We start from the raw sequence: 18,716 nt of genomic DNA on the forward strand, positions 1-18,716 counted from the left end.
TCAATTCCTCTAAATATGCATTTTAATTGGAGATTTTCCCCATAGACTTGAATGAGATGACAAAAATACACAGTTAAAAGGATATACACTTTTATTGCAATGGTAAAACAGTAATAATCCGTGTATTCCACACGTGACTATTCCAAATTAAGTAACAGTAAGTACCCAAAACAAATCATGATAAGCTAGAGATAAAAACTGCAGCTGAAAAAATTTCATGAAAACACCTAGAAAAACTCATTCAAAGACCCAATGGAAGAACACAATTAATGTAATTTAGCTAATGGGTGCAAAAATGCCGCAAAACATCTGCAACAAAAAACACACCAAATGAGAACTCACACAGGAATATGTAGATGAAAATTTGAGACTACTGTAGATAATTTCCTACAAATTCTTAAATTCTTACGGTGACACACTTATGGTAAAAAACGGACACACGGACTATACACTAATGATGCAATGATGGTAAAAATGGATACACGGAACATACACTAATGATAAACTGATGGTAAAAATGGATTTGCAGACCATATACTTATGACACACTGATGGTAGAAATGGATACACGGACCATACACTGATGACACACTGATGGTAAAAACAGATACATGGACCACACACTGATGACACACTGATGGTAAAAACATAAAAACAGATACACGGACCACACACTGATGACACACTGATGGTAAAAACAGATACATGGACCACACACTGATGACACACTGATGGTAAAAACAGATACATGGACCACAAACTGATGACACACTGATGGTAAAAACAGATACATGGACCACACACTGATGACACACTGATGGTAAAAACAGATACATGGACCACACACTGATGACACACTGATGGTAAAAACGGATACATGGACCACACACTGATGACACACTGATGGTAAAAACGGATACACGGACCACACACTGATGACACACTGATGGTAAAAACAGATACAAGGACCAAACACTGATGACACACTGATGGTAAAAACAGATACATGGACCACACACTGATGACACACTGATGGTAAAAACAGATACATGGACTATACACTGATGACACACTGATGGTAAAAACAGATACAAGGATCAAACACTGATGACACACTGATGGTAAAAACAGATACATGGACCACACACTGATGACACACTGATGGTAAAAACAGATACAAGGATCAAACACTGATGACACACTTATGGTAAAAACAGATACATGGACCACACACTGATGACACACTGATGGTAAAAACAGATACATGGACCACACACTGATGACACACTGATGGTAAAAACGGATACACGGACCACACACTGATGACACACTGATGGTAAAAACAGATACAAGGACCAAACACTGATGACACACTGATGGTAAAAACAGATACATGGACCACACACTGATGACACACTGATGGTAAAAACAGATACAAGGATCAAACACTGATGACACACTTATGGTAAAAACAGATACATGGACCACACACTGATGACACACTGATGGTAAAAACAGATACAAAGACCAAACACTGATAACACACTTATGGTAAAAACAGATACATGGACTATACACTGATGACACACTGATGGTAAAAACAGATACAAGGACCAAACACTGATGACACACTGATGGTAAAAACAGATACATGGACTATACACTGATGACACACTGATAGTAAAAACAGATACAAGGACCAAACACTGATGACACACTTATGGTAAAAACAGATACATGGACCACACATTGATGACACACTGATGGTAAAAACAGATACATGGACTATACACTGATGACACACTGATGGTAAAACAGATACACGGACCACACACTGATGACACACTGATGGTAAAAAACGGATACACAGACCACACACTGATGACACACTGATGGTAAAAACAGATACAAGGACCACACACTGATGACACACTGATGGTAAAAAACGGATACACGGACTATACACTGATGACACACTGATGGTAAAAACAGATACAAGGACCACACACTGATGACACACTGATGGTAAAAAACGGATACACGGACTATACACTGATGACGCAATGATGGTAAAAACGGAAACATGGACCATACACTAATGATAAACTTATAGTAAAAATGGATTCGCGTACCATAAACTGATGACACACCGATGGTAAAAATGGATACACGGACCATACACTGATGATACAGTGATGGTAAAAATGGATACACGGACCATACACTGATGACACACTGATGGTAAAAACGGATACACGGAACATACACTGATGACACACTGATGGTAAAAACGGATGCACGGAACATACACTGATGACACACTGATGGTAAAAACGGATACACGGACCACACACTGATGACACACTGATGGTAAAAACGGATACACAGAACATACACTGATGACACACTGATGGTAAAAACGGATACACGGAACGTACACTGATGACACACTGATGGTAAAAACGGATACACGGAGCATACACTGATGACACAGTGATGGTAAAAACGGATCCATGGACCACACACTGATGACACACTCATTGTAAAAACGGATACACGGACCATACACTGATGACACACTGATGGTAAAAAAACGGATACACGGAACATACACTGATGACACACTGATGGTAAAAAAAAGGATACACGGACCACACACTGATGACACACTTATGGTAAAAATGGATACACGGACCATGCACTGATGACACACTGATGGTAAAAAACGGATACACGGAACATACACTGATGACACACTGATGGTAAAAAAAAGGATACACGGACCACACACTGATGACACACTGATGGTAAAAAAAAGGATACACGGACCACACACTGATGACACACTTATGGTAAAAATGGATACACGGACCATGCACTGATGACACACTCATGGTAAAAATGGATACACGGACCATGCACAGATGACACACTGATCTAAAACACTGATGACACCTGTACCATTTTTTCATGTACATGTTTACACAGATGTGTGAATGAGATCTGAGGTTAAGTTCACAAAAGCATAAAAAAACATAAGTCTGATTTTAATTCAGAAAAAAATGTATGATTATCATCTGTATTATCATCCCTATGCAATACGTGTGACATCGGTATTTCTACATCAGAAGATAATAACATTTTAACCCCTTCCCGACCTTTGACGCATACGCTGCGTCATGAAAGTCGGTGCCATTCCGACCCATGACGCAGCATATGCGTCATGGAAAGATCGCGTCCCTGCAGATCCGGTGAAAGGGTTAACTCCCATTTCACCCGATCTGCAGGGACAGGGGGAGTGGTAGTTTAGCCCAGGGGGGGTGGCTTCACCCCCCCGTGGCTACGATCGCTCTGATTGGCTGTTGAAAGTGAAACTGCCAATCAGAGCGATTTGTAATATTTCACCTAAAAAAATGGTGAAATATTACAATCCAGCCATGGCCGATGCTGCAATATCATCGGCCATGGCTGGAAACACTAATGTGCACCCACCCCACCCCACCGATCGCCCCCCCAGCCCCCCGATCTGTGGTCCGCTCCCCTCCGTCCTGTGCTCCGCTCCCCCGTCCTCCTGTCCGCTCCCCCCGTGCTCCAATCACACCCCCGTGCTCCAATCAAACCCCCCGCACTCCGATTCCCCCCCCGCACAGCGATCCCCCCCCCGCACAGCGATCCCCCCCGTGCTCCGATCCACCCGCCCGCACAGCGATCCCCCACTCCATGCTCCAATCCACCCCCCCGTGTTCCGGTTCAACCCACCATGCTCCGATCCACCCCCCCGTGCTCCGCCGCCTTTCCCCCCCCCCCGTGCCCTGATCTCCCCCCCCTTATACTTACCTGGCCTCCCGGGGTCCGTCCGTCTTCTTTCCTGGGCGCCGCCATCTTACATAATGGCGGGCGCATGTGCAGTGCGCCCGCCGAATCTGCCAGCCGGCAGATTCGTTCCAGAGTGAATTTTGATCACTGAGATATAACCTATCTCAGTGATCAAAATAAAAAAAAAAGTAAATGACCCCCCCCCCCCCCTTTGTCACCCCCATAGGTAGGGACAATACAAAAAATAAATATTTTTTTTTTCCACTAAGGTTGGGGTAAGAACTAGGGTTAGGGGTAGGGTTAGGGGTAGGGTTAGGGGTAGGGTTAGGGTTAGGGTTAGGGGTAGGGTTAGGGTTAGGGGTAGGGTTAGGGGTAGGGTTAGGGGTAGGGTTAGGGTTCGGGATGTGCACACGTATTCTGGTCCTATGCGGATTTTTCCGCAGAGGATTTGATAAATCTGCAGTGCTAAACCGCTGCGGATTTATGGCGGATTTACCATGTTTTTTCTGCGCATTTCAATGTGGTTTTACAACTGCGATTTTCTATTTGAGCAGTTGTAAAACCGCTGCGGAATCAGCAGAAAGAAGTGACATGCTGCGGAATGTAAACCGCTGCGTTTCCGTGCAGTTTTTCCGCAGCATGTGTACAGCGATTTTTGTTTCCCATAGGTTTACACTGAACTGTAAGCTCATGGGAAACTGCTGCGGATCCGCAGCGTTTTCCGCAGCGTGTGCACATACCTTTAGAATTAGGCTATGTGCACACAGTGCGGATTTGGCTGTGGATTCGCAGCAGTGTTCCATCAGGTTTACAGTACCATGTAAACATATGAAAAGCCAAATCCGCTGTGCCCATGGTGCGGAAAATACCGCGCGGGAACGCTGCGTTGTATTTTCCGCAGCATGTCAATTCTTTGTGCGGATTCCGCAGCGTTTTACACCTGTCCCTCAATAGGAATCCGCAGGTGAAATCCGGACAAAAAACACTGGAAATCCGCGGTAAATCCGCAGGTAAAACGCATTGCTTTTTACCCGCGGATTTTTAAAAAATGGTGCTGAAAAATCTCATACGAATCCGCAACGTTGGCACATAGCCTTAGGGTTAGGGTTGGGTTGGAATTAGGGTTGTGGTTAGGGTTAGGGGTGTGTTGGGGTTACGGGTGTGTTAGGGTTAGGGTTGTGATTAGGGTTACGGCTACAGTTGAGATTAGGGTTAGGGGTGTGGGGGGGTTAGTGTTGGAGTTAGAATTGAGGGGTTTCCACTGTTTAGGCACATCAGGGGGTCTCCAAACGCAACATGGCGCCACCATTGATTCCAGCCAATCTTGTATTCAAAAAGTCAAATGGTGCTCCCTCACTTCCGAGCCCTGACGTGTGCCCAAACAGTGGTATACCCCCACATATGGGGTACCAGCATACTCAGGACAAACTCCGCAACAATTACTGGGGACCAATTTCTCCTGTTACCCTTGAGAAAATAAAAAATTGCTTCCTAAAACATCATTTTTGAGGAAAGAAAAATGATTTTTTATATTCACGGCTCTGCGTTGTAAACGTCTGTGAAGTACTTGGGGGTTCAAAGTGCTCACCACATATCTAGATAAGTTCCTTGGGGGGTCTAGTTTCCAAAATGGGGTCACTTGTGGGGGGTTTCTACTGTTTAGGCACACCAGGGGCTCTGCAAACGCAACATGACGTCCGCAGACCATTCCATCAAAGTCTGCATTTCAAAAGTCACTACTTCCCTTCTGAGCCCCGACGTGTGCCCAAACAGTGGTTTACCCCCACACATGGGGTATCAGCGTACTCAGGAGAAACTGGACAACAACTTTTGGGGTCCAATTTCTCCTGTAACCCTTGGGAAAATAAAAAATTCTGGGCTAAAAAATTATTTTTGAGGAAAGAAAACGTATTTATTATTTTCACTGCTCTGTGCTATGAACTTCTGTGAAGCACTTGGGGGTTCAAAGTGCTCACCTCACATCTAGATAAGTTCCTTTCAGGGTCTAGTTTCCAAAATGGGGTCACTTGTGGGGGGTTTCTACTGTTTAGCCACATCAGGGGCTCTGCAAACGCAACGTGACGCCCGCAGAGCATTCCATCAAAGTCTGCATTTCAAAACGTCACTACTTCACTTCCGAGCCCCAGCATGTGCCTAAACAGTGGTTTACCCCCACATATTGGGTATCAGCGTACTCAGGAGAAACTGGACAACAACTTTTGGGGTCAAATTTCTCCTGTTACCCTTGGGAAAATAAAAAATTGCGGGCTAAAAAATCATTTTTGAGAAAAGAATTTTTATTTTTTATTTTTATAGCTCTGCGTTATAAACTTCTGTGAAGCACTTGAGGGTTCAAAGTGCTCACCACACATCTAGATTAGTTCCTTTGGGGGTCTAGTTTCCAAAATGGGGTCATTTGTGGGGGATCTCCAATGTTTAGGCACACAGGGGCTCTCCAAACGCGACATGGTGTCCGCTAATGATTGGAGTTAATTTTCCATTTAAAAAGCCATAATGGCGTGCCTTCCCTTCTGAGCCCTGCCGTGCACCCAAACAGTGGTTTACCCCCACATATGGGGTATGTGCATACTCAGGACAAACTGGACAACAACATTTGTGGTCCAATTTCTCCTATTACCATTGGCAAAATAGGAAATTCCAGGCTAAAAAATCATTTTTGAGAAAAGAAAAATTATTTTTTATTTTCATGGCCCTGCATTATAAACTTCTGTGAAGCACCTGGGGGTTTAAAGTGCTCAGTATGCATCTAGATAAGTTCCTTGGGGGGTCTAGTTTCCAAAATGGGGTCACTTGTGGGGGAGCTCCATTGCATAGGCAAACAGGGGCTCTCCAAATGCGACATGGTGTCCGCTAACAATTGGAGCTAATTTTCCATTCAAAAAGTCAAAAGGCGCGCCTTCCCTTCCAAGCCCTGCCGTGCGCCCAAACAGTGGTTTACCCCCACATGTGAGGTATCAGCGTACTCAGGACAAATTGGACAACAACTTTCGTTGTTCAGTTTCTCCTTTTACCTTTGGGAAAATACAAAAATTGTTGCTGAAAAATCATTTTTGTGACTAAAAAGTTAAATGTTCATTTTTTCCTTCCATGTTGCTTCTGCTGCTGTGAAGCACCTGAAGGGTTAATTAACTTCTGGAATGTGGTTTTGTGCACCTTGAGGAGTGCAGTTTTTAGAATGGTGTCACTTTTGGGTATTTTCAGCCATATAGACCCCTCAAACTGACTTCAAATGTGAGGTGGTCCCTAAAAAAAATGGTTTTGTAAATTTCGTTGTAAAAATGAGAAATCGCTGGTCAAATTTTAACCCTTATAACTTCCTAGCAAAAAAAAAAATTTGTTTCCAAAATTGTGCTGATGTAAAGTAGACGTGTGGGAAATGTTATTTATTAACTATTTTGTGTCACATACCTCTCTGGTTTAACAGAATAAAAATTCAAAATGTGAAAATTGCGAAATTTTCAAAATTTTCGCCAAATTTCCGTTTTTATCACAAATAAACACAGAATTTATTGACCTAAATTTACCACTAACATGAAGCCCAATATGTCATGAAAAAACAATCTCAGAACCGCTAGGATCCATTGAAGCGTTCCTGAGTTATTACCTCATAAAGGGACACTGGTCAGAATTGCAAAAAACGGCAAGGTCTTTAAGGTCAAAATAGGCTGGGTCATGAAGGGATTAAAGACCAAATTCAGTTTTCTAATTACAATGTATTCATAAAAATCAGATGATATATGGATGATCCATATGGGATCTGATTTTCTCTTGAACATCTACAAAAAATTACCAAAATATTGCAAATATTTGCCATAAGCAAGACGGGTACATTGGAGTTGTATACATTTGTCCCAGTGTATGTGTATAGGATTAGTCTGACCGGGGCAGACATCAGTGATGACGAGCTCTGTATACCACTGTGGAATATGTGGCACCATATAAGCAACTGGAAATAATAATAAAAAAAAATTCTGCTGAAACATGATGAAGCTTTCAATTTCTGCCAATGACTGTATTATGTCATGGAGGAGTGGTAAATTGTGCTAAGGGCCTAATGTTTTACTAACTGCGAAAGTTCAGGATGAGATGTCATAATAGTTTCCAATAGCTGTGCCAGTATCAAGTCCAATTATCACAAAACACAAAAAAAAATATCCCATCCGTTGTAATGTTTGCTTTGACAGAATGCCTCCGTGCTTCCTCTCCACTTGTACTGTAGGCTGGAACATGGAAATGACATAGAGTGTTTTCTCATTGAATTATCCTTACATTATCATGTAACATTTTTTGCATATGTGCATTAAGGCTTCTTTTATCAAGATCAAGTCATCTCGTTTAGTTAGGGCTCATTAAGAACTTTTCAACCTTTTCCCACATATCATACTTCAAACATAAAGATACCAAATTTAAATTTTTGGTGAAGACTCAACAACAACTGTAACAAAATTGTGAAGATGAACGAAATTTATTGGTTATTTTAAATTTTTGTTGTAATTCAAAAACTGAAAGGTGGGGTGTGCAATATTATTTGGCCCCTTTACTTTCAGTGCAGCAAACTCACTCCAGAAGTTCATTGTGGATCCCTGAATGATCCAATGTTGTCCTAAATGCCTAATGATGATAAATATAATCCACCTGTGTATAATCAAGTCTCTGTATAAATGCACCTGCTCTGTGATAGTCTCAGGGTTCTGTTTGAAGTACAGAGAGCATCATGAAGACCAAGGAACACAACAGGCAGGTCCGTGATACTGTTGTGGAGAAGTTTAAAGCCAGATTTGGATACAAAATGATTTCCAAAACTTTAAACATCCCAAGGAGCACTGTGCAAGCGTTCATATAGAAATGAAAAGAGTATCATACCACTGCTAATCCACCAAGACCCGGCCGTCCCTCTAAACTTTCATCTCAAACAAGGAGAAGACTGATCAGAGATGCAGCCAAGAGGCCCATGATCACTCTGGATGAACTGCAGATATCTACAGCTGAGGTGGGACAGTCTGTACATAGAACAACAATCAGTCGTACACTGCACAAATCTGGCCTTTATGAAAGAGTGGCAAGAAGAAAGCCATTTCTTAAAGATATCCATAAAAAATGTCATTTAAAGTTTGCAACAAGCCACCTGGAAGACACACCAAACATGTGGAAGAAGGTGCTCTGGTCAGATTAAACCGAAATCAAACTTTTTGGCAACAATGCCAAACGATATGTTTGGCGTAAAGGCAACACAGCTCATCACCCTGAACACATCATCCCCACTGTCAAACATGGTGGTGGCAGTATCATTGTTTGGGCCTGCTTTTATTCAGTGGGGGCAGGGAAGATGGTTAAAATTGATGGGAAGATGGTTGGAGCCAAAAACAGGACCATTCTTGAAGAAAACCTGTTCGAGTCTGCAAATTACCTGAGACTGGGACGGAGATTTGTCTTCCAACAAGACAATGATCCCAAGGCAAAATCTACTATGGTCCACAAATAAAAGTATCCAGGTGTTAGAATGGCCAAGTCAAAGTCCAGACCTCAATCCAATCGAGAATCTGTGGAAAGAGCTGAAAACTGCTGTTCACAAACGATCTCCATCAAACCTCACTGAGCTCGAGCTGTTTGCCAAGGAAGAATGGGCAAGAATTTCAGTCTCTCGATGTGCAAAACGGATAGAGACATACCCCATGCGACTTGCAGCTGTAATCGCAGCAAAAGGTGGTGCAGCAAAGTATTAAGTTAAAAGGGACAAATAATATGGCACGCCCCACTTTTCAGTTTTTGAATTTCCACAAAAATTTAAAATAACCAATAAATTTTGTTAAACTTCACAATTGTGTTCCACTTGTTGATTCTTCACCAAAATTTACATTTGGTATCGTTATGTTTGAAGCATGATATGTGGGAAAAGGTTGGAAAGTTCCAGGGGGCCGAATACTTTCGCAAGACACTGTAAGCATCTTTCATCAGAGAACTCATACCTATTATGATCTGTGGGGCTTTTACATGTCAGGGCATTTTTGTATACCGAGTCTGCATCAAATTACAGAAACATAAACAATTTCAGAAACATGTACAAGTGAGTCATGGATCAAACTCGACAATGTAAGTCTATGAGTCTGTGAAAAAATCCGACATTACTTGGATACCATCCATGTTCTGTCCATTATTCATAGAATGTTTAATAGGAAAAGCTCAAGAAACCTCCATCCGTTCTTTTTTGCCTGTGAGAAAAATTGATGAAAGTGATTGTAAAATTTGACCCCCTGACCGATAACTGATGTCTGAATTCGTTTATGTACAGTTCCATTAGTACGCGCTCACGCGAGCGTATAACACAGCCAAGTGATATCTGACGTTTTATCAGATGGCACTTGGACCAATATTATACAATGGGACAGTACTGATCTGGATTTTTTTCTCATGCCGGTTTGGCATAAGAAAAAAATCACAGCATGCTGAGTGTGGCTCCGCAAATTGGATCACGCAGATGTCATCTATGTGCAGTCCATATTACAACAATGGAAAGACCGTATTTTTCCTACCATAAGACACACTTTTTTTCCTCCAAATTTGGGAGGAAAGTGTGGGTGCGTCTTATGGTACGGATGTAGCATGTGGGGAGGGGGGCAGCAGTGAGTGGGATCGCACTGTTATCCCACTTCAGGATGTCCCCGCTGCCCAGAATCAGCTCTGGAGAAACCATGTGCTCCCGATGATTAAGTGCAGTGAATATTCATTAGCGGCTCCCCGCCCACCTATCAGCTGAGCGGTGAGCCGGGAGCAGCAAATGCTTAAGCAGGGACACACATGGCTTCTCCAGCGCTAATTCCTGCAGCAGCTGGGCAGGTCTGTGTGTCTGGGGGAGAGGAGGCAGCAGCAGGGGACAAGGGAGAGAGGAGATGGCTGCATACCTGCCTGCCATGCCTGGGCTGGACGCTGAGTTCTGTGCAGGAGGACCTGTGATGATGTCAAGAGTGGGCGGGCTGGAGCATCACATGGCAGCTCAGAGCCCTCCCTCTTCTTGACATCATCACAGGTCCTTCAGGCTCTCCAGTCTCCACTAGAATCTGCAGCTTCCTCATAACCTGTGCTGTGGAAAGGAAACGGGAGCAGCAAATGCTTAAGCAGGGACACACATGGCTTCTCCAGCGCTAATTCCTGCAGCAGCTGGGCAGGTCTGTGTGTCTGGGGGAGAGGAGGCAGCAGCAGGGGACAAGGGAGAGAGGAGATGGCTGCATACCTGCCTGCCATGCCTGGGCTGGACGCTGAGTTCTGTGCAGGAGGACCTGTGATGATGTCAAGAGTGGGCGGGCTGGAGCATCACATGGCAGCTCAGAGCCCTCCCTCTTCTTGACATCATCACAGGTCCTTCAGGCTCTCCAGTCTCCACTAGAATCTGCAGCTTCCTCATAACCTGTGCTGTGGAAAGGAAACGAGGGACTACTCTGTGTACAGTAATGGGATGCTCCAGCTTTAACCTCACCATAGTGTGGCTGGCTGCCACATTTAAGAGGTTAGTCTTTACAAACCATAATAAAGCACTCTGCCACTCCTTTGGTGAACTATAACTCCCAGCATGTCATAGGATCTGCAGGACATGCTGGGAGTTTTAGTTCTCCCATGGGATTTTAAAGCAGCACTCCAGTGTTATTTTGCAGTGCTGGAGTGGTGCTTTAAATATAAGCCCTGTGCCCCCATTCTTATACTCACCCTCCAGCATCTTCATACAATACTTTACAGACACCACACTGGTCCCGCAGCTTCCAACATAATAACATACTATTAGATATAATAACACCACATATAATAGTATGTCATTTATGTTATTAAATATTTTACCACATTTTTTAGCTTCAAATATTTTTTTTCCCTATTTTCCACCTCTAAAACCTGGGTGCGCCTTATAGTCCGGTGCGTCTTATAGTCCGAAAAATACGGTAAGTTCTCTGTCTTCTCAATAACTGTGACATGATTTTCTCAGCCAAGAGAACAGGATCACATTAAAACAACGTTTGGCTCAAACTCGGATCAGTGTGGTAATAAATCAGATTCTTTCGGAAGAGAGAATCATCGCTCGTGTGAGCAAGTCCTCAAGCTAATCTTGATCTATATGTCCTATTAAAATCCAGACCCAAAGAGATCAAATACCAGAGTACAATTATTTTAATTTTTTTGCAAAAAAAAAAAAAAGAAAATTTCCTATAACAGTTTCAGTTAATTTTCAGACCTCTCTTAGGCCTCCTTAACACGTCCTGATATTTCCGATGCTGGAGAAACCAGAATGGTGCTGTCTATGTCAGTGTCGACAATCCATATGCTATCAGTGTGCTATCCATGTGTCTGTATGTACCATACATGTTCCATCCCTGTGCCCGTCCGTGTGACCCATACCGGAATAGGATGCAGAATAGTAATGACACATGTTTAGATGTGCTATCTTTGCACGCCGTGAGAACCCAGCTGCTGTGATGAACGGTGACATCAGTAAGATTACTGCAGCTTACAGCCGCCAGGTCTCACACTGTGCAGTGCAGGAGCTGGAATGATGAGCAGTGACATCACCACCCTCATCATTCCGACTCTCACGCTGCCCTCTGTGTGACCCAACGGCTGTGAACTGCGGTAACCTTAGTGGCATCACCGCTCATGATAGCAGCTGGGTTCTCGCGGAGTGCAGCATGAGAGCCGGCAGTGGCTGCTGCTACAGTCTATGGTGATTTGCTCTCTGAACGGGGCTCAATACGCTGGACAAAGAAGACGGGGATCGTCGTGGGACCTCCATTTGGACTACAGCGGACCAGCGAGGATAATTTTTATAATGGGTGAAAGGGGTAAATTGAGTGATTTTTACAAACAAAGGACTTTTTTGTGGGTGAGTTTATTTCTTGTGACTACGGGGTTATTCATGGGGTTGTCTGACAGACACCTCTCCATTACTAACCCCAGTGCTTGATGTCAGTGCCAGCTGCTGTCATCAACCCCACAAACCCATTATCCCGATTGCAACAGCATCAGGGAAATCGGGAAGAGTGGAGGTTTAGTGCCATAACTGCATCAAGGCAGCAGCATAGGAAATTTTTAAGATGGGGGTCACCACACCATCCCCTAGGTGATCACTAGGTGTGTGCTTTTCCCCACAGTATTACTACAATTTCCTGACTTGCCAGCAGTCTCCTGACCCAAATTCAAAGGTCTAATGGGCTTATATGAAGCTATTGAGTTTGGGTCCAGAAGGGAGATGCAGAATATATAGCACGGATTAACATTACCAAGGCACTTAGACCACTTGCTCTTCTGCTCGTAAGTAAATTCTTGTTGGAGTTGTAGCTTACACGGTAAAAGCATTCTTGACATTTGGGTGACTAATAAATAAAACAAAATTTTCCTTCCATGTGGCCACTGTATCAAATTAGTGGTGTTGTTTCATTCTCCTTGTACATTATATATGTACCACTTTGTATGTTCACCATTGGCTCCCAATGGTAATTGTAAGAAACTTATGCCAAGCAGGACATGCTTTTTTTTACCGTACACTTACACTGAACCAGACTGCGCTGTAGATACAGGGTGCGCATGTACCAAAAGGTCACTGTTTTGACACACACCATGTGCATGGAACCCTATGGATATTTTCAGCGTAGATGTGATCACAGAGCCTTAGATGTAAAAATCAGGACAATTTCCTGGCATAAACACGTATATAACCCAAACGTGATGTGCACCATTTACAAATAATAAATCGCAAACAGCTTAAGTTCAGTTCTTCATTAAAACATTCCCATTATTTGATTATACATTCAATAATGTAATTCACTTTTGATTTGCAACGTACTAAACTTAATTACATAAGATGGAAAGATCGTTCCTGATAATTTAATTCTCCCCTCAAGTCTTGATTAGCATTTCAGTCGCAGGGGTAGACTGTATGAATTGTGCTGAATAAACAGTCACGGCAGTAAGAGCGATCAAGTATCATTGAGGGAAGGAAGGACAGGAGAGGACAAACGTTCCGCTGAGTAATGTTGTTTGGTTAGATAATTGTTCACATGAGCCTCTGCAATTTCTATTCGTTTCACAAGACTAAAAAGGGGATGGTGCTCTGGTTTAGTCAATAGCGCCATTGTAGAAAACGCCGTATTTACAGCAGCTGCTAACGGAGGAGATGCACTAAGTATGTTCCTATTCATCAGCTTTAGTGGAAACAATGTCTGTGACAAGTGTCAACTCTGTTAGGCTACTTTCACACTAGCGTCGTGCTCTGCACGTCGCGATGCAACGTGCAGACGCAACGACGCTAGCGTTGTTTGCGCCGCACAACGGGTGCAGCGGATGCAGATTTTCATCGCATCCGCTGCCCCATTGTGAGGTGCGGGGAGGTGGGGGCGGTCCGTCGGCAGCAAAAAACGATACATATAACGTTTTTTGCTCCCGGCGGTCCGCCACAACATGGCACAACCGTCGCACGACGGTTGCAATGTGTGTCAATGCGTCGCAATGCGTCGATAATGTTAATCTATGGGGCAAAAACGCATCCTGCAAACAACTTTGCAGGATGCATTTTTTCCCCTAAACGACGCATTGCGACGTATTGAAAACAACGCTAGTGTGAAAGTAGCCTTACTCATGTGAGGTTTTGTCATAAACCATAACTCAGGTTATGTCATTTTTTGGAGTGCTGCCTGCTTTTCTTAGATAATATATATACAGTCCAGAGTAAAAGTTTGGACACATCTTCTCATTTAAAGATTTTTCTGTATTTTCATGACTATGAAAATTGTAAATTCACACTGAAGGCATCAAAACTATGAATTAACACATGTAGAATTATATACTTGAAAAAAGTGTGAAACAACTGAAAATATGTCTTATATTCTAGGTTCTGCAAAGTAGCCACTTTTTACTTTGATTGCTGCTTTGCACACTCTTGGCATTCTCTTGATGAGCTTCAAGAGGTAGTCACCAGAAATGGTTTTCACTTCACAGGTGTGCCCTGTCAGGTTTAATAAGTGGGATTTCTTGCCTTGGGACCATCAGTTGTGTTGAGCAGAAGTCTGGTGGATACACAGCTGATAGTCCTACTGAATAGACTGTTAGAACTTGTATTATGGCAAGAAAAAAGGAGCTAAGTAAAGAAAAATGAGTGGCCATCATTACTTTAAGAAATGAAGGTCAGTCAGTCCGAAAAATTGGGAAAATTTTGAAAGTGTCCCCAAGTGCAGTTGCAAAAACCATCAAGAGCTACAAAGAAACTGGCTCACATGAGGACCGTCCCAGGAAAGGAAGACCAAGAGTCACCTCTGCTTCTGAGGATAAGTTTATCCGAGTCACCAGCCTCAGAAATCGCAGGTTAACAGCAGCTCAGATTAGAGACCAGGTCAATGCCACACAGAGTTCTAGCAGCAGACACATCTCTACAGCAACTGTTAAGAAGAGACTTTGTGCAGCAGGCCTTCATGGTAAAATAGCTGCTAGCTAACCACTGCTAAGGACAGGCAACAAGCAGAATAGACTTGTTTGGGCTAAAAAACACAAGGAATGGACATTAGATCAGAGGAAATCTGTGCTTTGGTCTGATGAGTCCAAATTTGAGATCTTTAGTTCCAACCACCGTGTCTTTGTGCGACGCACAAAAGGTGAATGGATGGACTCTACATGCCTGGTTCCCATCGTGAAGCATGGAGGAGAAGGTGTGATGGTGTGGGGGTGCTTTGCTTGTGACACTGTTGGGGGTTTATTCAAACTTAAAGGCATACTGAACCAGCATAGCTACCACAGCATCTTGCAGCGGCATGCTATTCCATCCGGTTTGCGTTTAGTTGGACCATCATTTATTTTTCAACAGGACAATGACCCCAAACAGGTGTGTGTAAGGGCTATTTGACCAAGAAGGAGAGTGATGGGGTGCTAGGCCAGATGACCTAGCCTCCACAGTCACCAGACCTGAACCCAATTGAGATGGTTTGGGGTGAGCTGCACCGCAGAGTGAAGGCAAAAGGGCCAACAAGTGCTAAGCATCTCTGGGAACTCCCTCAAGATTGTTGGAAGACCATTTCCGGTGACTACCTCTTGAAGCTCATCAAGAGAATGCCAAGAGTGTGCAAAGCAGTAATCAAAGCAAAAGGTGGCTACTTTGAAGAACCTAGAATATAAGACATATTTCCAGCTGTTTCACACTTTTTTTAAGTATATAATTCTACATGTGTTATTTCATAGTTTTGATGACTTCAGTGTGAATTTACAATTTTCATTGTCATGAAAATACAGAAAAATCTTTAAATGAGAAGGTGTGTCCAAACTTTTGCCCTGTACTGTATATATATATATAGAGAGAGAGAGAGAGAGGAAGAGAGATTTTTATTTAATATACTAATATAATATATTATTGTATTAGCATTTGAGCACTGCGATTTGGTTTGGACAACAGATTGAGTGGCCATGGACTTCCCTACGACACAACAGCAGGGAACCATTGGATTACTATGTAAAGAGAAGTTTTGGCGTGCACTCAGTCTGCTAGAGGCGAGGTGCTGGTGTAATGGACCAATTGGTCCTAAGTAATAGTAAATATTTGCAGTTCACTGCACACTCTAATTGAATTCTGTACAATGAGTTTATGCAGATAAAAATGTGGATTTATTTATACACTTGGGAGCATAACAGAATAAAGCAGCTCATGCGATCTGACACAACGTTTCGGCTCCGCCGGAGCCTTTTTCACGTGATCGCTTATTCCAGTGTGAGAGGAACATACGAATGAGGGAAAGAGATCCCAATGGTGACACTTACACCGCTTAGCACAGCAACTCGAACAGAGTACCCTCATCTGGCCAGCAGTCACACATAGGCCGTTGCATCCTCATTAGTGTAAGTGTCATCATTGGGATCTCTTTCCCTCATTTGTATGTTCCTCTCACACTGGAATAAGCGATCACGTGAAAAAGGCTCCGGCGGAGCCGAAACGTTGTGTCAGATCGCATGAGCTGCTTTATTCTGTTATGCTCCCAAGTGTATAAATAAATCCACATTTTTATCTGCATAAACTCATTGTACAGAATTCAATTAGAGTGTGCGGTGAACTACAAATATTTACCATTGGATTACTATGACAGCACTCGTGCCTGTCATGCGTTCTCCTCGGTAATAACCAGTCTGTAACTGGGCGTAATAGAAGACCGTGATTTTACTATATACTGTACAGCAATAGTAAGCACAGTGGCGGCACTTTGCTTTCCTCTCTCACAGCATCTAACATCATGGATCCAGGACATCTCCAGAGGGTGGCGATGCAAGAAACTGTATGTAACTATCGCCACCCCCTGACTGCATCCTGTTACACAAAGGGAGATAGACACTGTAGAGAAGTGAGTGCAGCCCCAGCTCCCTGTAATTTAGCTAGATGGGGAGAAGTATTGGGTATTGTATAACGAAGCTAATAACAACAATGATTGAAGTGAAAATATAGATATTTATACAAAGGGCATTTTAGTTACCAGACCACCCTTTTAATATTAGTACTGTGATTTTTATTAGTTAAAGGTATGGTGGTAATATTCAGTCACTATCTGGTGACAATGTATGGTTACGGTGTTGTGGTTTTATTTTTCTTTTGTATGTGGCATTATTGGTATATAAGTCTTGGTATAGTGGCTTTTATTTAGTAGTAGGATAGTTATAATCGGACAGTATGTGCATTATTGTGGTGTGGCAGCATTAATTGTCTGTGGTATTATTGGTTTATTCATCTTAATATTACGGGCTTTGTTCAGAAATAGTTTGGAATTAATGTTTGTTGTTTGGTAACTATATGACTTTGTAACTTGAAAAATAATCTTTATTGCTTTTTTTCTGTCACATTTAGGGTATGTTCACACGTTCAGGATTTCCATCCTTTTTTTTTCAGGACTGTTTTTTTAAAAAACTGCAGCTCTTGGCAGAAAACGCAGGTCCTTTTTTTGGTCCTTTTTTGTCCTTTTTTGATGCGTTTTTTGATGCGTTTTTTTATCCTTTTTTTTTATGCAGTTTTCTAACCCTAACCCTAACCCTAACCCTACCCCTAACCCTAACCCTACCCCTACCCCTATTCTAACCTTAGTGAAAAAAAAAAAAAAAAATTCTTAATTTTTTTATTGTCCCTACCAATGGGGGTGACAAAGTGGGGGGGGTGTCATTTACTATTTTTTTATTTTGATCACTGAGATAGGTTATATCTCAGTGATCAAAATGCACTTTGGAGCGAATCTGCCGGCCGGCAGATTCGGCGGGCGCACTGCGCATGCGCCCGCCATTTTGCAAGATGGCGGCGCCCAGGGAGAAGACGGCCGGACGGACACCGGGACGCCGGGTAAGTATAAGGGGGGGAGATTAGGGCACGGGGGGGGCATCGGAGCACTGGGGGGGGGGCATCGGAGCACGGGGGTGGGGGCATCGGAGCACGGGGGCGGGATCGGAGCAAGGGGGGGGCAGCCACACTCCGCCCACGCACTTCCGCCCGCTCCCCCGCACTTCCTGCTGCAGCGGTTCTGCACATCAAATCGCAGTAAAACCCGCAGATATATTTTTGATCTGCGGGTTTTACTGCGGTTTTGACCTCACAATGGAGGTCTATGGGTGCAGAACCGCTGCGGTTCAGGAAAAAGAAGTGACATGCTCCTTCTTTTTTGCCGCAGCTATTCTGCGCGGCTTTTTAAACGAAATTCCGGATCATGTGCACAGCAGTGACTGTTTTCCATAGGGTTACATTGTTATGTACCCTGCATGGAAAACAGCTGCGGAACCACAGCGGCAAAACCGCTGCGGTTCCGCAGTAAAAAACGCACTGTGTGAACATGGCCTTACAGTATATATTGCATTTGTATTTTTTTGAAAAGGCGACTAACACAGACTATCAACGT

At 43.2% G+C, this 18,716-nt stretch overlaps 1 protein-coding gene across 1 annotated transcript in view; it reads right to left on the bottom strand.

Moving 5' to 3' along the window:
- The window catches only part of SYNE1 (spectrin repeat containing nuclear envelope protein 1), a 493,169-nt gene that overhangs the window by 454,246 nt on the left and 20,207 nt on the right, over window positions 1–18,716 (bottom strand). The gene's annotated exons all lie outside the window — the stretch shown is intronic.

The sequence above is a fragment of the Ranitomeya imitator genome, chromosome 5 (assembly GCF_032444005.1).
Source record: "Ranitomeya imitator isolate aRanImi1 chromosome 5, aRanImi1.pri, whole genome shotgun sequence".
Taxonomy (NCBI): Eukaryota; Metazoa; Chordata; class Amphibia; order Anura; family Dendrobatidae; genus Ranitomeya; species Ranitomeya imitator.